Genomic DNA, 20,720 nt, shown 5'->3' with positions numbered 1-20,720 from the left:
AGAAAAGGACAAGAACGTTGCCAGACAAACTTCATGGAGTTCGGTTTGGCTAAGGAACTAGATACCCGAATTTACATATGTATGCAATGTGTTGAGATCTATCTATAGATAAAGCACTTACTAAATGCTTAGGACATGCCAGGCTCTGCTCTAAGTGCCCAGGGGTATAAATGAATGTGAACACAACAGTCCATGCTCTCCTTGAGGAGGGAGTGCTGAAAAGCGTGTGTGTGTGTGTGGGGGGGGGTAGTTTGAAAGGGAGAGTTAGAAAGCACCTATGGGGGGGCTGGGGCTGGTAAAAAGATTGTGATGTGTTGGGGAAGCCCATTTTCCAGTAAGACAAGGCAAAAGGCTCACATAGCAGAAGCAGGGAGCCAGTACGGGTTCCAGGTTTCAGCCAGGGTAGAGAGGGCAAGGAGACTGTAGCAAGGATGCCTATCCATCTCCTCAGGGCTAAGCGCCCCCACATACCCCCCCCAGAGCAAGGGAAGAGGACCTCAGTCCTACTCACACCCTTCCATCCTCCAGTGTGGAGGTTCTTAAAGCCAATGCCAGCCTGGCAGCTTTAAGCCAGAAAGACTTTCAGTAGGGGTCTGGTCTAGATTGTTGTCCCAGGACCAGACTTGCTAGGTTCAAAGGTTCAATGGCAAATTTGCCACATGTTATAGATCTTTCTGCATTAAAAGTGAAGCTGATGAAGTAAGAGAAGATAAAGGTTTTCTGGGGTCCAAAGGGGAGAGAGGAGAAACAGCTGCTTCCATGGCACCAAGGTTTATAGGTAACTACTATTTCACAACCTTGTTTGAGAGACTCAGGAGCCAGCCTTTCTCATTTCTTTTTAATAAACCCTTGCCTTCCATCTTGGAATCAATATGGTACATTGGTTCCAAGGCAGAAGAGTAGTAAGGGCTAGGCAATGGGGAATAAGTGACTTACCCAGGGCCACACAGCTGGGAAGTATCTGAGGTCAGATTTGAACCCAGGACCTCCCGTCTCTGGGCCTGGCTCTCAATCCACTTAGCTGCCTAGCTGCCCCAAGGAGCCAGCATCTGGACTAGTCTTTACTGAAGCAGGTATTTCCAGACTAGCCTGGAGTAGGTAGTAAGCTGACATTTTATATGTGTTTAAAAAGTTGGTCATCAGTGTGACTAGGGGGTGATTGCTGTGAGTGACCTTTATGAGTGTGATAATGCTGGAGTCACATCACACCAAGGCAAATACATAGTCCAAGCATCAGCAAGGAGAAGGATGGGACAGAGAATGAGACATAGGTGGCCGATTATGACCCAGAGATATCCCTGAGGTAGACAGGGAAAGGCTTGTGATCTCTGACTATGCAAAAATCTGGATCCTTGGGGTGGGGGAGAGACAGACAGAGAGAGAGAGAGAGAGAGAGAGAGAGAGAGAGAGAGAGAGAGAGAGAGAGAGAGAGAGAGAGAGAGAGAGAGAGAGAGAGAGAGAGAGAGAGAGAGAGAGAGAGAGAGAGAGAGAGAGAGAGAGAGAGAGAGAGACAGAGAGAGAGAGAGAGAGAGAGACAGAGAGAGAGAGAGACAGAGACAGAGAGAGAGAGAGACAGAGAGAGACAGAGACAGAGAGAGAGAGAGAGACAGAGAGAGAGAGAGAGAGAGAGAGAGAGAGAGAGAGAGACAGAGAGAGAGAGACAGAGAGACAGAAAGAGACAGAGAGAGAGAGAGAAAGACAGAGAGACAGAGAGACAGAGACAGAGACAGAGAGACAGAGACAGAGAGACAGAAAGAGACAGAGAGAGAGAGACAGAGAGAGAGACAGAGAGACAGAAACAGAGAGAGACAGAGAGAGACAGAGAGAGACAGAGAGAGAGTGGGTGTGTGTGACCAGCTGCTCACAACCATATGGGATTGAAGCACACGTCTCCATCCCACCCTTTTCCAAACTTGCTGCACCTGGCTGACTGAGGGTCAGTTACTCCCAGTGGTCCTATATTTCAGTAAATGGGGAGCAAGCATTCGTCAGAGTTTGGAACAAGTTGGTCCAGCTCATTTCTCCCCTTGACCCTGGGAAGTTTTAGGAAAGGATTCAGTTCAAAACAGCCCCATGGTGCCACTCCAGAGAGTCCGCCCTTTGGCTGAACAAGTTACAAAACTCCCCATTTTCTCCCATTGTCTCAGACCGTGCCTGGAAGAAATTTACAGGAATTTCTTCCATATGTACATTCCACATGCGTTGTCTTGCCAGCAAACAGACCCACAGACCCAGGCCATCTTTCCAAAGAATATTTGTCTATTTCTACCTAAAGCACCGCCCCCCCCCTTTTCCCCACACCCAGCTTTTATTTTATTTTCCCTTCTTCAAATACTTCAATTGTTGGGGATGGTTTTGGAAACTTAGTTATGAATTTTGAAGAAATCCCAGACGGATATAGAAATGCAAAGAGACAGGCTGTAGCACCCCAAAAGAAGCCACCCATGAAAAACCAAGCTAATCATCCAGGGTTTATGAAAGAAATTGAGTGGCAAACAGCATTCAATTATGAGAATCTCAAATGACAAAAATAATGCACCATTTAATTTGTGAATCAACAACAGCCTTGGATTCACTGAAATAGTCCTTTGAGGGAGAGGAATCACTGTCACAATGCAGGAACTGGTTAACATTACTTAGCTGTCAATTCACTGGGTTCATTGTTGCATACAAGTTACTCAATTCTGTTTACACAAATCTAAAATTCAGAAGCCTAAATGTAGACTCCCCAAGCTCTGCCTCTCTGCCTCTGTCTCTGTCACTGTCTGACTCTCTTTCTCTGTCTCTCTGTTTCCTAGTCTCTGTCTCTCTGTCTTTCTGTCTGTCTGTCTGTCTCTCTCTCTCTCTCTCTTTCTATCCCTGGCTCTCTGGCTCTCTCTTGCTCTGATTCTCTCCTCTCTTTGCTTCTCTCCATTTTTGTCTCTGGCTTTATCTCTCTTCATCAATTCTCTCTTTCTCTGTCTCTTTCTCTGTCTCTCTGTCTCTTTGTCTTCATAGATGGAAGGAGAGAGGACATATAGAGGGGAAATCAATGTAGCTGAAAAGCCACTGGGGTTCCCAGGCTCTGGCCTCTGTTCCATCACTGATGAGATATTAGATAAAATTTGCTAAAAAAGTAATTCTACAGCCCAACCCCAAACCTCCTACGTAGGATTATAGACTGAAAATTATACTTGAGAGGTCATTAAATCCAACCTCACCATTTTACAGATGATAAAGCTGAGGCTTAGATTTTAGAGTGCCTTGCTTAAAGATCACATGGTAAGTGGAAGAAACAAAATCTGAACCCAGATCCTCTTTCTCCAAAGCAGAGTCCACTATACCACACTGCTCTCCTTTCTCCTCATTTGGCCCAGTTGCACACATTCTCATTTCTATCATACTATTTTGTATCATATATTATTGTATATTTGAATATATTCTATTTATTTAATATTAGTATTTGTATATTTATAATCTATATGCTCTAAATATATTATTTATGTTTAAATAACACATAAATATATATTATTTTGTCATCCTTCCCCTGTCCTCCATAGAATTTGCATACAGGGACTGGACCACTTTTTAGCCCCAGAATCTAAAACGGTATTTGACCATATTAAATATTAAGTATTTGTTGTATTGAGTGATTATACCAAAGGATCTATGCCTTGGCAGTGTCTTCACTTGCAAAATGAAGGGAGTGGATCAGGAGAATTTGAAGGCTATTTCTCACTCTGAAGTCCTAAAAACACAATTTTAAAGGGTACATATTATAAAGTATACATAAAAGCACTTGGAAAAGTTATTAGTTCTATCCAAGAGTGAGGGGTTATATGATGAGCTGTAAGTCTCAGTGAAACAATCTAAAGTAGTGGAAAGATGGATCTTGGGCTTGACTCTGGGCACTAATACTCACCTAACTTTATTAAGCCTCTGTTTCCCCTTCTGTAAAATGGCTTTAATCATAGCAACTATCTCATCAGGTTGTTGTGAGACTCCAGTGAGATAAAGTACATAAAGTACTTTGCAAACAACAGGGTGACAGTAAATAATATAATAATAATAGCCATACTGACCAATCACCAAAGGGAAGTTCTCTGCTAGTACTTGGGGATCAGGTGAGGAGAAGGAAAGCCTACCTCCACAGCAAGGATCAGCTCCCAACATCCGATTTGAAGTTAGGAAGCCTTGACTTCCAAATCAAATCTGGCCCCGTCCCTCAACCTCTGTGCTTCAGTTTCTTCTGTTAACACAAGGGAGTTGGACTCGGGTGGTCTCTGAAGCTCCTCCTACAGCTCTGAGTCTATGATCCTATGAGAATTCCCCAAATATCCATGAAGGTGTGGCTGGAAGAAAGGCCAATGGCGAGCTCAGCAATGCACATGCAGGATCAAATCTTGTGATTTTAATGGTGTCAGGAACTCCTCCTGATCCCATGCATCTGTTGACTATAATAGTCAAGTGACATAGTCTAATAGTCTAAGAATAGTCTTAGAGAATCGCTTAGAAGAACCTAGAAATTAAGAGCATTAACTGCCTGTGGTCAGACAGCAAGTATGAGTCAAAGGCAACCTTTGAATCCAAGTCTTGATGATTCCCAGATCTGTCCGCTCTCCATTCTGCCAAGCTGCTTCTCACATGCCTGTGTCGACTCCTCTAAATGCTTCCCTTCAACCCTTCCTACACTGGTCCCTTAAACACCTAGGAAAGCTGCCCAAGGAAAGCTTCCCAGCTCCCGGTTACCCATTCTTCAGGGAGAGACCAGCAAGAGAGAGAATCCAAGCCTAGATCCAGAAAATGGGAAAGTAGGGAGGAAAGGAGAAGAATCAGGCAGAGGATTTTAAGAGTGTCACTTTTGTACTCCTGCAAAGCCATAAAGGGAATTTTACTTCTAATTTCTGGCTTTTGAAGGCTGTTAGATCATCCCTGGAATGATTTTTGAAAGAGGTCTTCCTTCGCACCAGATCATTTTAAATGTTCAGCCATTGAATGGTGTGATGGACTACTTTTGTAGCTAGTGAGCTCCCTGGCACTTGGAAGTATTCACACTTCACCAGTTGCTTGATTCTAATTGAAACTGATTTACAGAGCCAATTTCGGAACAATGACAAAGGAATACAGAAGTGGGATTTCATTCCTTTTGTTCAAATCGATTCAGTTCTCATCTGCCTTTTTGGCATCCTTGTAACCATCAAAACATATATACCATGAAAAGGTGGAGTTGCAAATGGTATAGCCAGAGAGAAAGAGATAACATATAGTGGAAAGTCAAATGATTTGGGTTCAAATACTGCCTCTGACATTCACTTAGCATGTGTGACCCTGGGCAAGTCACCCTCTTTTTCTCATCTGGAAAATGTTCATTCTGCATACTTATATTACCTAATTCCCCTGGTAAGTACAAAGAATTTTGTTGTTTCTTTGTTTCATGTTCAACTCTTCATGACCCCATTTGAGGTTTTCTTCCCAAAGATACTGGAATGGTTTGCCATTTTCTTTTCCAGCTCATTTGACAGATGAGGAAACCGAGGCAAACAAGGTTAAGTGACTTGCCCAAGGTCACACAGCTAGTAAGCACCCCAAACTTACTATGAAGTCATCTGTCCTGACTCCAGGCCCTGCCCTCTATCTACTGTACCATCTAGCTGTCCAAGAAAGTGTTCTATTGAAAATCAGCAACTTTGTCTGTATTACAGGGAAAGTTTCAGTTCCTGGGAGGAGGGAAGTTGATCTCCCCAGAAATTACCAGGATGAAAGAAAAAAAATCAATAAACTTTTTTTAAAGTTGTTAAGCAATATATAGCAGAGGAGCAATGGTTCTTTCTGCCTCCCCTCTTTGTTCCTCCAGTCAGTCAGCCTCTGACAGGCAGAGAATCCAATGAGAATTCTCTCCCAAAGCCCAAGTAAACCTTTGATTTATCACACCCAGAAGAGAGAAGCAAGGACTAAAGGATTTTCCCGAGACCAGGAGGATGAAAGAACACCAAAGTAGTTTCCCAAGGACATCTGGATCGCAACCAGAATTCCAAGCTGCAATAGTGAAAAGCAAAGAACACTGGCCAACGGGTCAAGAGACCCAGATTCCAGCTCAGTTTCTGCCTCTCAAGAAAGTCACCTGATTTCTCTGTGCCTCAATTTTCTTCAGCTATGAAGTGGAAAGAATAAGACCTCCCCCAATTAACTTGGCATGGGAGAGAGCTACCAAGACCTAGGGGATAAGGGCAATCTGGTGCTCATCCTCACAACAACCCTGTGAGTTAGCTTCTGTTATTGCCCCATTGTTTGTGGTGGTGTTCAGTAGTTGCAGTAATATCTGACTCTTCGTAAGTCCACTGGAGATATTTTGGCAAAGATTCTAGAGAGGCTGCCATTTCCTTCTCCAGCTTATTTTATAGATAAGGAAATTAAGGCAAACAGGGTTAAGTAACTTGTCCAAGATCACACAACTAGTGTCTGTGGCCAAATTTCAGTTCATGTCTTCCTGACTCCATGCCTGGTTCTCTATTCACTGCACCACCTACTTGTCCATTGTACAGACAAGAAAACTGAGGCAAAGGGAGGCAGAGAGAGGATAAGTGACTTAGCCAATGTCCCACAGTTAACAAATAGCAAAACCAGGATCTGAACCCAGGTTCTCTGTTTCCAAAGCACTATTCAATCCACTATACCACACAGATCTCCTTCTTAGTTTGACCCATTCTGTGCACTTATAGTCAAATTTCTAGAATATTTTTTATACTCGCCTGCCCCACCTCTCAGGAGAATGTCATTTCCTCGACAACAGAGGCTTATTATTTTTCATCTTTCTATCTCTAGCATCTAGAACAGTGCGCAATTGGAGTCTCGCATCCTCAACCCCAGCCCCCAATCCAGCACTTTTTTTACCACTCCCCACTCACTGAACTCCAGCCCAAAGCTAAACCAAACACCGGAGGAGCCTGCTCCACTGCATTTGCTTGGAATGATTTCTGGACCTTCCAAATCCCAGGTCATAGCCATCGCCATGAAAATAAGCCATCCAACCCATGGTGCTCCCACCAGGCACTTTGCAGCCTCTTTCCAAAAGCCAAGAAATTTGTATGGCTGGTTTTTCCTCGTGAATGGAAGCAAAATTTCCGTCTCTGGCACCTCCATCTATCATGCCAGTAATCAGATCACAGCCACCAGTGAAGCCCATCAGTCAAAGCCTGCCCCCCTATGCTTCCTGGACAAGGTGGTGAGAAATTAATTTGGTCGGTTAGATCTGAGAGTGAAGAGATGCATCTGTTGGTGGATCCTCTGCAAAATCCCATCCGACAGAAACAACAATCTTGCCAACTGCAGCTATTAGCAGTTACTTTTCCAATTTCTCTGTGCGCCCAGGGCTCTGTGTATTTTTCATTAGGCAGTTGAGAAAAGTTCCCAAGAAAACAGCAGAGATGAGAGATAATAGGCAATAGTCACTGCTGCATGACTTAGCAGTGAAGATTAAATTCTAATAAGCTCTTGGCTTAGAATGTGTCGATTAAACACATTCAGAACCGTCATGCCGGCCGTGCTGAGACAGTCACTAATTGGTGCCCTTTTGTAACTTCAGGGCCACAGTCCTCCCCACCAAGGACTTCTAATGCAAAACAGTCTCACTCACCCATGTTGCATGCAATATTACTGACAATGGAAGAGGCAGGAGGATAAATGAAAAAAATATGGAGGAGGGGGTCCTGTCCATTTGCCCAAAGGTTGAATGTTTCCTTTTGAAAAAAATAAGAAGTCCCTGAATGTGGGAGTTGGAGTCAAAAGAACCTGAGTTCAAATCCTGCCACTTTCTGGTATGACCCTGGACAGTATGTATGTCACTTAATCCTCCTCTCTGAATTGGTTATCATGAATATATATACTCTGAGCATTAAGCTTGATGACTTCCAAGGTGATCCTATGATCCTGTACCCAGCAAGAAAATATCCAATCTCCTCATTTTACATTTCAGGAAACTGAGGGTCAGGGGATAAAGTTAGCTAAGAAACCAGACAATGGAGGTCTGGGACATTTCCTGCAGGAGAGCCTCTCTCCGGGTCAAAGACTCCAAAGATGGAACATTCAAATTCCCAGTGTCTGGACTCAACCAGGTTCTTCCCCAAAGAAAGAAAGAGGATTTAAAAGGCAACAACTGAGCAACCACAGACTGATCATCTGCATTTTCAATGGCTGTTTCTTTGTTTTTTTTTTCCTTTTAAAATGGGGGGGGGGGAGAGAAGAGAAGGTTCCAGCACTCCCTAAGAGCCAAGGCCAGAACAATAGTTTGGAAAGGCCATGATGAGCAATCAGGTAGCATGTATTCGCAGTGGGTCTGCTTAGCTCCATTCTGTGAGTTTTCTCCAGCCCAGAGACCAGAATGAAGAAATGGGTAGGATGTTTGTGGTTGGAGCTGAAAACCCTTCCCTTCCCTGCAGGGAAGTCAGACAAAGGCTCTGTTATTTCTCCACTGGCTGCTAGAGATCCAGGTTGGATCCCAGTTTCTCTGTGCCCTTAAAAACACCTCGGGCTCCTTGTGACTGAGCAGGCTTCTCATGTGGTGGCTTTTATGTCGAAGAAGGCTGATGACCTGTCATGCCCTTAAAGTAAGGAATCTTCTCAGCAACAACCATAACAACCGGGATTCAATCATCTCTCCCTTCTCCCTTTCCAACCCAACATCCTTTACATCCCCCATGTTACATGACACTAACCGGAGATTCCATTTCCGGGTCACCCATTTATTCATCACGTAACCCTGCATAGATTGCTTGGTGCTCTATGAAACATGGCAGGCAGGGAAGGAGCTGAGATTCTACTGGAAGCCCTCTGGTGCCCTGGCCATCTCCTCATCATGCTGCTGACACTGGCCATCAGCCTTCCCTCTCCCACCCCTCCTACTCTCCCTCAGAATCTTGGAGTCCACTTCTGGTTCTGATAAATGAGCTTCTACCCCATCTTGCCATGAATTATGGCTTCATGCCAATTTCCAACCATCCCCAAGCCATTCAAAACTTCTATGGCATAGATGTGACTCTAGTCAAAGAGAACAGTCTGAAGGACAAGCAAAGAAGATTCTAGAATGAATGGAGAATTCCCACCATCACCACCAGCAGCTTTCCAGAATCCCTTTAGGTCTTGTCCTCCACCCTCTCCTGAGACTGTAAAAGCTCCTTAAGAGCAGGGCCTGATTACTGACTGTTTGGGGCAGGTGAAAAGGGGAAAAGGAGAGAAAAAAGGGAGAGTAGAAGGGGAGGAAAGAATCTGGAACTCGAAACTTTTTTTTTTAATTATTTTTACATGTAACTGGGGGAAAATTAAATATTATTTTAAAAAGAGGACTCATAGTCTTTCCAAACTATTGTTCTGGCTTTGGTGGTGGGGAGTGCTGGAAACTCCTCTTTTCCTTCTCCCTCTCTCCCTCCCCCCATTTTAAAAGGAAAATCCTGTCTTAGTTTATATTTATATCCACAGTGCCTGGCCCAGAGTAGAGACTCATTCTAGATAGCTCTATAGACCAATAAGCACCTTCCCTAGTTTATAAGTCAGAGACAGCTGCCTAGAGCATTGAAGGTTCAAGTTACTTGCCTAGGGTCTCACCAGCAGGATTTGAACTCAAGTCCAAGTTCTCTATTCACTTCTGGCACTTTCTGCAACATTGGAACAATGATAAAATACAGAACATAAGATTGAGAGCTGGGGGAAACTATAGAGGTCACCTAATTTAACCTCCCTCTCACAATTTTTCTCTAGGTGAGAAAATCTTTAGTTAGAGAGATTAAGGACTCTTCCAAGTTACACAATAAGGGAGTATCAGAATCAGAATATGAACCTAGTATCTGATGGTGATGGAATACTATTGTGCTGTAAGGAATGATGAACTGGAAGGATTCCATGTGAACTGGAACGACCTCCAGGAATTGATGCAGAGAGAAAGGAGCAGAACCAGGAGAACATTGTACACAGAGACTGATACACTGTGGCACAATCAAAAGTAATGGACTTCTCTACTAGCAGCAATGCAATGATCCAGGACAATTCTGAGGGGCTTATGAGAAAGAATGCTATCCACATCCAAAGAAAAAACTGTGGGAGCAGAAACACAGAAGAAAAATAACTGCTTGATCACATGGGTTGACAGGGATGTGATTGGGGATATAGACTCTAAACAATCACCGTAGTGCAAATATCAATAATATGGAAATAGATCTTGATCAATGACACATGTAAAACCCAGAGGAATTGCGCATCAGCTATGGGGGTGAGGGAAGGAGGGGAGGAAAAGAACATGATTCATGTAACCATGGAAAAATTTTCTTAATCAATAAAATAAAATTTAAAAATACGAACCTAGGTCTCATTTCCAATATAATTCTGTTACTTTGAGACAACAATCATATTCATTTTAAAAATACTCTTACATTCTGTCTTAGAATTGATTCTAAGTACTGGTTCCAAGGGAGAAGAGCAGTAAAGGCTAGGCAATGGGGGTTAAGTAACTTGCCCAAGTTACACAGCTAGGAAGTATCTGGGTCAAGTTTGAACCCAGAATCTCCCATCCTCAAGCCTGGCTCTCAATCCACAGGGAGGGGTGATAGATTCAAGGTGTTTTGCCTGATTATAATTATTTGTTACAAGAATTGGGCTCTTTTTCTTCTTTTTTTAATGCAGAAGGATTCAGAAGAGAAACTAAAAAGAGAGTCTCTAAAGCATTTTTTTAAATAAAAAGAATAGAACAGAAGGAAGTTCAGAAGGAAACACAAACGAGCAGGAAAGCTTTGAAAGTTGTGTGTTAAATGTATTCTATGCTTTTTTTTTTTAAAAGCTAGTTGTATATAATAGAGATCCAGGGTTTCCCATATAATCCTCTTCTTTGTTCTAGTTTATATAGGGAAATTTGGGTGGAGGAGATGTATTCATTAAATTCATAATGAAAAAGTTATTTTTTAAAGAGCTATCAAAATGTTAGCTATTATTATGAATGCGATGTGAACTCCCATTCCCTGGCCCCTAAGCCAGGGCTCTTTTCACTGCATTATTACTGGTGCCCTACCTTGGTTCTTTGATGGGAGAATGGAATTAAAATTTCATCTCTAAAGCCTGTTAATGCGATTTATGGGGCAAAACCTGGAAAAATAAAACATCTCTTATCAATCCAAGGAATTGCTATTATAAGAGGAAATGAAGATAAAGACCCAAAGAGCCAACTGGATGCTTGCCCAAACTCCAGAGACCGGTTGGGGAGGGGGGGGGTTGGCAGTATAGGGGTTGTTGGGGAAAAGGCTCCCATCTTTCCTCCAGACCCCTGCCAAAAGAGAAGATTGGAAGCACCCTTGCAGGGCCAGTACTTGAGGCTTCTGAAAAACTAAGCCATTCTATAAATAATTCACTAATCCTGTGTGGAAAGCACCAAATTCCCCTGAGTGGGGATAAAGCTCCGAGGATCATCAGATTCTGAGCTAGAAGAAAGCTTTGCATTCATTCAGAATTCATCATGATTTCCCATGTATTTTGGGTTTCTCAAAGCTACCTATGTAGAAGAAGTCAGAGGGGCATTTCATAGCTCTGCACCTCTCTTATGGTTTCAAATGTTCCATCAGGGTCAAGGGCTAACCAAAGATTCAAAGTAGGTGGCCAGGCTTTTCAAACAAAACAAAACAAAAACAAACAAACAAAAAACAACCAGAGGGCAGCTGGGTGGCTCAGTGGATTGAAAACCAGGCTTAGAGATGGGAGGACCTGAGTTCAAATTTGACCTCAGACACTTCCTAGCTGTGTGACCCTGGGCAAGTCACTTAACCCCCATTCTTTTACCATTCCCTTTACCATTCTTCTGCCTTGGAACCTATGCACAGTTTTGATTCTAAGGTGGAAGGTAAACAAACACTTCTTAGAGTGGGAAGAGAACTGAATTAGTTATTAATAGTAAGTAAGTTAGTAAGAGAACTAGATGTTAGAGGACTTGGGTTCAAATTTACCTGCTATTTTCTGAGACAAGTCATTTCACAGCTAGCTATAGCAATGAGACAAGCAAAAGAAATTGAGGGAATCTCCTTGAGCTAAAAAGAAATTGAAATTTTTTCTTGCAGATGATAGAGAGGTTTACTTAGAGAACCCTAGAGATTCAAATAAAAATCAATTTAAAATTGTGATACTTTTGTTAAGAAGCAGGATCTAACAATAAACCTACAAGTATTCTTTTTATATATTACTGTTAGTTTTATTTCTCTCGACTTTGGTTTTCTTTCCTGTAAAATGGGTTGGAAAAAAAATTGGAATGAATCCTCTTTATAGACATTATAACACCAAGTCAGTAATGGAAGCCAGACTAAAGGGCTGGCAATATGCCCCTACACCTAAAATACCACCTCTGTCAACTTGCTATGATTCTGAAATTTCACCATTAATGATTCATTCCTTTGGGTTAAGATTTTTTCCATCTGTAGGAATCATTGAGTTAAAAATGTAACCTAGTAGAAGGGCAAGGCATTAAATGATTATAGGTCTATTAGAGCTTTAGTATAAAGTGAATTATTAGATTGATTTCTAACAAGATAATTCAGAATAGGGCATAGGATGGTTACATTTTAATTAGAGACAAAAAAAAAGGCAGGGGAGTGATCTGGAGCATGATGTATAGCCTGGGGAGAGAAGGTCTTAATGAGAAAAGAGGGATACTGGGAAGGCAGGGAGAAAATTGGACTTGAAGTCAGAATGATCCTATAGATGATTCAAATCCTTTTCTGTAAATTGTCATAGGATCATAGAGGCAGAGGGGAAAGATCCCCAGAAGACATTTGCTCCTACTTCTTTTTTATAGATGAGGAAACTGAGGCCCATGAAAGTTAATTCTCTTATCTGAGTTCCTACAGGTGATAAACATCAGAAGTGAGATTTGAATCCAAGTCTTTTGACTCAAGAATCAATGTTCTTCCTATTGGACCACATTGCTTTAGGCTTAGAGAAATCACTTTTTTTCTCTATACCTCAGTTTCCTTATATGTAAAATTAGAAGAGCCAGACTAGACAATCTCAGGGTTCCATCAAGCCTTCAAATCCTAGAATCCTCTGACTCTAAGTGTATGTCAACTAGAAAAGTGAACAGCAGGTAGGAAAGTGATAAAGATTAATACTCCAAGTACCTTCTATATCTTCAAAAGATAAAGCTCTACAAAGATTAATATACCCATCCAAAACTCTTCAACATACCCAGTTGCCTCATTCTATTCTACTAAAGGAGTACAGGTGTTAAATTTGTGTGTCTTCTAAATTTTAGTGCCTTGGTGGAAAGTTCCAGTCACCCAACCCCAGTTACACTTCTCATAGCCAAAGATGGATGGTACCCATTTGGCTTAATCATTGTGTTACTTCCATTGAACATGACAGCAAAGCAAATTAGTCAATTTCTATTAATAGTCCATGTTCCGTGAAGCTGTGGAGTTTTCCCTTTATTGAATTCTCAATGTCTGATCTCTCTTGGTTTTCATCATTTGTTTTAGAGAAAGGGAGCTCTTACATTCAGATGTACCCCCAACACCTGTCCCACAAACAAACTCATTCACAGGCTGAACGGTAATTTTAGGAGAGATGTTCTGGAATCTTCATTTCTAATAGAAAACTTGTACTCATGGACTTATTGACTGTTAGGACTAGCTGGGTGACAACAGGCAAGTTGACATCACTCTATAACAATATAGATGAATAAACTGAGGCCCAGCAAGGATCCAAAATTACACAGCAAAGTAGTAGTGGATCAGGGTTAGAACCTAGGTCTTTTGAGCTATAGTCCAGGATTCTTGTCTTTACATCCATTCATTAATGCCCAATTAGGGAAGGGCTGGGAAATCCAAGCCATATCTAACGACTTCTTCTATGAGTAAACAGGTAAGATTAGAGATCTATGAAGACAGAGACTAGATTCAACCCTATTCAATTAGAGGCATCTTCGCCACTCTACCATAAATTATCACCAAATAAAGGTGGGGTTCATGCTAGTGTCTCCATCAAACCTTAAAGAGATGAATGTTCTCTCCAATCCAATTCCTGGCCAACATGGGTATTCAAAAATGAAACCAAATCAGCTCTCTCCCAAATCACATAGAATAGAAGCCTCCCAGGATTCCAATGGTCAATGGCTCTGACATATGCCATCTTAGGGTTGTGAAGTCACTACTAACCTACTTTAATCAAGCAACCAAGTAGCCAGTATTATGCTAAAAAGCTCTTGTGTATCTTGATGCATGTCAAGTATGTAGGATTTTTTGTTGTTGTTCTGGTGGTTTTGTTTTTTAAAAGACAGCAGTCCCAGTGAAGAGTTGCTTGGGTAGGACCTACTAGACAGGCACAAAACACTTTCACCCCATCCCAACTACCCCATGCCTAAGCTGTGCCTGCCCAGAGTCCACCTTGGGATGCCACTCTGTGCCCAATCCCTTCCCACTCAGATCTCACCAGCATCTCACCCTAACAGCATACCTTAAATATCATCAAGCATTGGCATCTATTTTACCTCTGAACTCTCCTACAGGGGTTGTCTCCTTCAAATAACAGGTGAGTTCTCTGAAATTGAACATTTTCTTCATTTATTTAAAAACATTGTTTTGAAGTATTCTAAAACTCATAATTAGAGAAATGCAAATCAAAACAACTCTGAGGTACCACCTCACACCTAGCAGATCAGCCAATATGACAGTAAAGGAAACTAATAAATGTTGGAGGGATTGTGGCAAAATTGGGACACTAATGCATTGCTAAGTGGAGTTGTGAATTGATCCAACCATTCTGGAGGGCAATTTGGAACTATGCCCAAAAGGCACTAAAAGACTGTCTCTGCCCTTTGATCCAGCCATAGCACTGCTGGGTTTGTACCCCAAAGAGATAATAAGGAAAAAGACTTGTATGAGAATATTCCTAGCTGCGCTCTTTGTGGTGGCCAAAAATTGGAAAATGAGGGGATGCCCTTCAATTGGGGAATGGCTGAACAAATTGTGGTATATGTTGGTGATGGACTACTATTGTGCTCAAAGGAATAATAAAGTGGAGGAATTCCATGGAGACTGAACAACCTCCAGGAAGTGATGCAGAGTGAGAGGAGCAGAACCAAGAAAACATTGTACACAGAGACTGATACACTGTGGTACAATCGAATGTGATGGACTTCTCTACTAGCAGCAATACAATGATCCAGGACAATCCTGATGGACTCATGAGAAAAAAACTGCTATCCACATTCAGAGGAAGGACTGTGGGAGCAGAAACACAGAAGAAAAACGTATCCCTTATTTATATGGATATATAATTTGGGGTTTGGGCTCTATGGTAAAAATGAATAATATGGAAATGGGTATCAAATGATAACATTTGTATGACCCAGTGGAATTGCTTGTCAGCTCTGGGAGGTGGAGGGAGAGAAAATGAATCATGTAAACATGGAAGTATATTTTTAAGAATAAAATTTTAATTTTAAAGATGTTATTTTGAGGAGAAGATGGGCTTCTTCCTATTGCCAAAAGGGCCCATGACATAAAAGAAGTTAAGAAGCCCTGGAACATTGAGAATATAAGGGTCAAACAGCCAGTATGGATCAGAGGCAGTGTTTGAACCTAGGTCAATCTGACTCTGAGCCCATTATCTGGTGCTCTTGTTCCAGGAAACCTTGGTATAATAAAACTCCCACCTAAAGGTCACAGAAAGTACTTAATAAATGATTATTGCGTCACTGAATGAATGAAGATATTTAGTGACATTCATAGAGTGAAAAGAGAAGACTGAAAAGACAAGAGCCTTGGCTTTTATTCATGATAAAAATAGTCATTCTTTGACACCTGTAAAACCCAGTGGAACTGCTTGGAGGCTATGGGAAGGGGTTGGGAGGAGGGGAGGGAAAGAACATGAATCTTGTAACCATGGAGAAATATTCTAAATTAATTAATTAAATAAATGAACTTTTAAAAAATAAAGACAATAGTAGCTTACCTTCTCTTAGTAAGAAAAAGATTAAACATGAGAAGTGGTTTAAAAAAAATAGTCATTCTTTCCAAAGCCAGAGGAATAGAAGTGGTATAACAAGGAAGTTAATGGAACCTCCAATGGAACACAAAAACAGGAGACATCAATTCAGTTCAGCAAACACACATGAAGGACTGGGCAAGAATGTTAGACATGGAACCTCCAAAACCTGCTCTTGAATTCTGCCTCTGTCAACTACTAGCTATGTGACCTTGGGAAAGTCTTTCACCAAATGCCTAGAACAGATCCTGGCCCAAAGTTTTCTGTTGTTGTTGCTTAGTCGTTTTCAGTCATGTCAGACTCTCCCTCACCCCATTTCAGATTTTCTTGACAAAAATACTGGAGTGGTTTGCCATTTCCCTTTTTGTCTCATTTCATAGATACAGGGTTAAGTGACTTGTCCAAGGTCACACAGCTGCTAAGGGTTTGAGGCCAGTTTTGAACTCAAGTAGATGAGTTTTCCTGATCCAGGACCGCCACTCTATCCACTGGGCCATTGCCTAGCTGCCTTTGCCCAACGTAGGCATGTGTAAAATAGTAATAATGCCTGGCAAGCATTCGCCTCAAGGGATTGTTCTGGAAAGTGAGATGTGATAAAGTACCAAAGTGCTATATAAATGCTAGCTGGGTTATTAAGGCTCTTTGCTGGATGCTGGAGATAAAAATGTGTAGAAAAACATAGACTCTGCTCTCAAGGAGATTACTGTCTAAATTGGACTGGAAGACATGTATACAAAAATTGCAAGGAATATGATAGTTTCCTAAAGACAATACCAACTGATCTGAGCCTTGAAGGAAAGGAGAATGTTCAAAATAGGGCATTGGGGCTGAGTCCATTTTAGGTACAAGTGAAGGCAAGATAAGAGAAGCTGAGAAAGGGGAATGGAGACTATCCAGTTTGGCTGGAAAATCAATTACATGAAAGGAGTGCTATGAGCTGACAATGGAAAGGTTGGTTGGTGTCAATCTGTGAAGGTCTTGAATGCCATAATCAAGATTTTATACTTTATTCGATAAGTAATGGAGAGCCACTGAAGATGTCTGAATGATGTTATTTAGAGCAGTCCCCTAGGAGGGTTGCTCAAGCAAAGTATAAAGGATGGACCAGACAGATACACCAACCATGAGACTTAATTTTCTCATATGTAAAATGAGGGGGTTGAACCACTAAGATCCCTCCTGCCTCTAAATCCTAATCTTGCAGAGAAACACAGAAAGGAACCATTGAATCCTCACCTAGACAGCTCTTGGGCATGCCATTCGCCTCCTAGAAGGAAGGTTTGGGATTTCTACAAAGAAAGTAGCCCACTCACGGGAAAGAAGAAATTCCATCCTTTTGAGTACATTCAGGATTTCCTTCTCTGAAAATATGCTGCAGAATTGTTGCTTTTGAATTGTGATGCCCGACAAGAGTCCCTTGGACAGCAAGGAGATCAAATTAGTCAATATGTAAAGAGATCAATTCAGACTATTTACAAAATAAATACAAAAGGGGAAGCTCAGATACTTTGGTCACATAATGAGAAGGCAGGACTCAACGGAAAAGACTTTGACGTTGTGAAGGGCAAAAAAAAAGGTGGACAACAGAGAATGAGATGGATGATGTCATGGAAGCAATGAATATGAGCTCGGACAGACTTCGGAAGATAGTGGAGATCAGAAGACCTGGAGTGCTATGGTTCATGAGGTCCCAAAGATAAGGATATGGCTGAACGACTGAACAATAACTCAAAACACATGTAACCCTCCTTTAGAATGGAAGCTCCTTTAGGGCAGGGACTCTATTTTTTCTGTTCATTTTTGCATCCCCAGAACCTAGCACAGTGCCTAACCCATAGCAGACACCTAATTAATGTTTATTTTTGTTCGTGGATCCTTTGCCATCCCAGACTTTAGTGAGGGGGCATTCCGTCTATACTTCATCTCTACCTCCCTGACACCCCCCAAATGAATCTTATTACATCTCACAGTCATAGCTTGACTGCTGCCCTATCCTCTTCAGGCAGGGGGGTTACTGTCTGCATTTTGGTGGATTTCTTTGGCAGCTTCATGAGTAAATGATTGGAGTTTATTTTGGCTTAGATTGTAGGAGACAGAGCCAATGGCCTGCACTTGCTCTATGTATTACCATCACAATGATGTCTTCCCTCTGCATGATGTTGATGAATAAATTCTCCTCACTCAATTATTTCCAAGACAATGGTTTAGATGTAGGCTTTGTCAACAGAAGTTTAAAAAAGAGATAATAGAAAGGATGTATAAAGAAATCAACAGAGAGGTACAGGATGGGGGTACCCTGGAGTCATGGAATCATTCAGGCAGTGGCTTCAAGCCAGCACCACAAGAGCACTTGAGCTGTCTTTGTTTCTGGCAGCCTGGATCTGGATAGTCTGAGAGTTCCCAGGCTATCATCAGGCTCCAAGTGCATTCTGGGAAAAAAAGGCTTTTCAGTGCTTCTGTATTAGGAAACATCTGCAACTTTGGTGAAATGCCTTGGGTTGTCCTGTTGTGGCTGCTGTCCAGAGACACAGATGGAGGAACCATGGGGAAGTCATATGAGGACAGAAGCCATAGAAGCCACCTCTCATTTTACAGATGAGGAAACCAGGGACCAAAAAGGTCACACAGTTCATATTAGAGGCAAGATGGAGACCTTGTGTTTTAATATCTCTCCAAGGTTCCCTCCTTCCCATCATCTGAGTTGCCGTAAAAAGTTGATCTGAGGACACCTTTCATGATGCTGATCCCAGGAGATTGAGTTGTTCATTTTAGCTCTGGAAGCAACTTGCTTCAAATGAGACAGCTAGTTAAGAGCAGATTGGTGACTAAACCCCAGGACCCCCAAATCTCAAGCCAAGGCTTCTTCTTCTTCATTGCTATGCCCTTCAGTTTGCTGCTGGCTCTTCAGAGCTCAAGAATGGCCATCCCCCTGTGCATCCCATCTTACCCAAGGGAGGTGGGGATGAGGCTTCAGACTCAAACACTAAAGATGTTTATTTTGATGTCACCGAAATGAGAGGTGTGCTGCCAGGTCAATCAATCAGGCCAAATGACCTAGGTCTTTCTTGAAATCTGTTTTTCCTTTCAAGATTGTCCTCAGACTGTTTACAGTTATATCATTTCCTTTGCCCAAATCCCATTCCTTCTTTGCAGATGGATCTGATCTGTCAAAGACCCAGCACATTTTATCCTATAGCAAAGGCAAAGCTCCATCAGCCCCTGTTTACTATTCTACAAATAGAAAGCAGCTCTCTTCACATTAGGATGGCTTAACTGTGAAAAAAAGAATAGGAAAATGACTAGGCCCACAGCAATTCTCAACAAGTTGGTCATATTTGATGTCAATCTTGAAAATATTCTCTGTCCTACTTGCTTGGGGTGAGCAACAATGTCTTCCAGGTGAGTAGATGAGAAAGGGAAGTTTGCAAGGCATTGAATATGCTATCTCATATCTCAACAACCCTGTCAAGTAAATGCTATTATTATCCCCATTTTACAGATGAGGAAACTGAGGCTCAGAGAAAGTAAGTATCTTCCTCAAGGTCATAAAGTGAATCAACATTTGAGGCAGAATTTGAATTCCAGTCTTGCTAATTGTAGGGCTGGCAGTCTATCTACTAGGCTATCAAGTCATGGCAGAATCAAGGAATAGGAAGGGATCTTAGAGGCCATTTCATTTAATTCCTCATCTCTTTACAGCAGTTCTGAAATATGGCTATCCAGACCCTGTTTTAATATTCTTAGGAAAAAGGACCCAACAACCTCCAATCAAGCCAAGGCAGTCCAATCAATCAGTCAGTCAAGAAACATTTAATAAGTCCCTACTATATGCTAGGCACTGTGCTAAGCATTTCTCTCCCCCACTTCTTTTGTTTACAACACTTTCTGGCTCGTGTTGGATTCCTTCTGTTGGAAAATGACTCATAACTGCACAAATTTTTTTGACTTCCCAATAATAGTGAGAATAAATGAACAATTTTGTATTGGAGGAGGGGCAAAAGCTAAGCACTAAAGATACAAAAAGAGGCAAAAGACAAATCTCTGCCCTCAAGGAGTAATCTTTGGCTAGGCAGCTTTGATCAGGAAAAAAACTATTTTAAATCAAGTCCCAAAGTCCATTTTTCTATAATTCCAACTTACCAGTCTTAGTTACTTGGTTAGCACAGGGGATGGTGGGATAGTGGGATAGAAATAACAACAAAAATAGTATTACTTTTATAAGCCTTTAAGGTTTGAAAAGGGTTTTGCACCCAATATCTCATTTAATGCCTACAACTCTGTGTAGTGGGTGCTATTATTAGAACCATTTTACAGATGAGGTAGATAGGTCTTGAAAAGCTAATTGACTTTCCCAGGGTCAATTAGAAAGTGTCTGAAACAGGATTTGAACTTAAGTTTTTCTGGTTCAAAAGAAGGGAAAGAAGGAAGGAAAGGAATTTATTAATTTATTAATTCATTAAAAAACACTTATTAACTTCCTACTGTGTGACAGGCAGTGTGCTAATTTAATGCTTTACAAGTATCATCTCATTTGACTCTAAGGTAAGCACTCATTTCACCAGGCTACCTAACTGCCTCTAAAGAGGGTTCTTAACTATTTGGGTGATCTGGACCCCTTTAGCAGTCTGGGGAAGCCAATGGACCCCTTCTTAATCTTTTCAAGAGCATAAAATACAATACCTAAGATGACAAAAGAAATTAATAGAGTTCACATAATGTTCCAAGTTCTTTTTGGC

The 20,720-nt window shown here is 41.6% G+C and overlaps 1 protein-coding gene across 5 annotated transcripts in view; it reads right to left on the bottom strand.

The window, feature by feature from the left end:
• Positions 1-20,720, bottom strand: part of FBLN2 (fibulin 2) — a 258,583-nt gene that overhangs the window by 208,752 nt on the left and 29,111 nt on the right. Inside the window, exon 1 of one of the 5 annotated variants that reach the window (XM_016424544.2) lies at positions 4,125-4,232. The exons of the other annotated variants lie outside the window; for them this stretch is intronic. The gene's annotated coding sequence lies outside the window, so the exon portion shown is untranslated. Of the gene's footprint in view, positions 1-4,124; positions 4,233-20,720 lie in introns of those variants that run through there. 5 annotated transcript variants of the gene reach the window in all.

The sequence above is a fragment of the Monodelphis domestica genome, chromosome 7, assembly GCF_027887165.1.
Source record: "Monodelphis domestica isolate mMonDom1 chromosome 7, mMonDom1.pri, whole genome shotgun sequence".
NCBI lineage: Eukaryota > Metazoa > Chordata > Mammalia > Didelphimorphia > Didelphidae > Monodelphis > Monodelphis domestica.
This window is presented reverse-complemented; position numbering and strand designations above follow the sequence as displayed.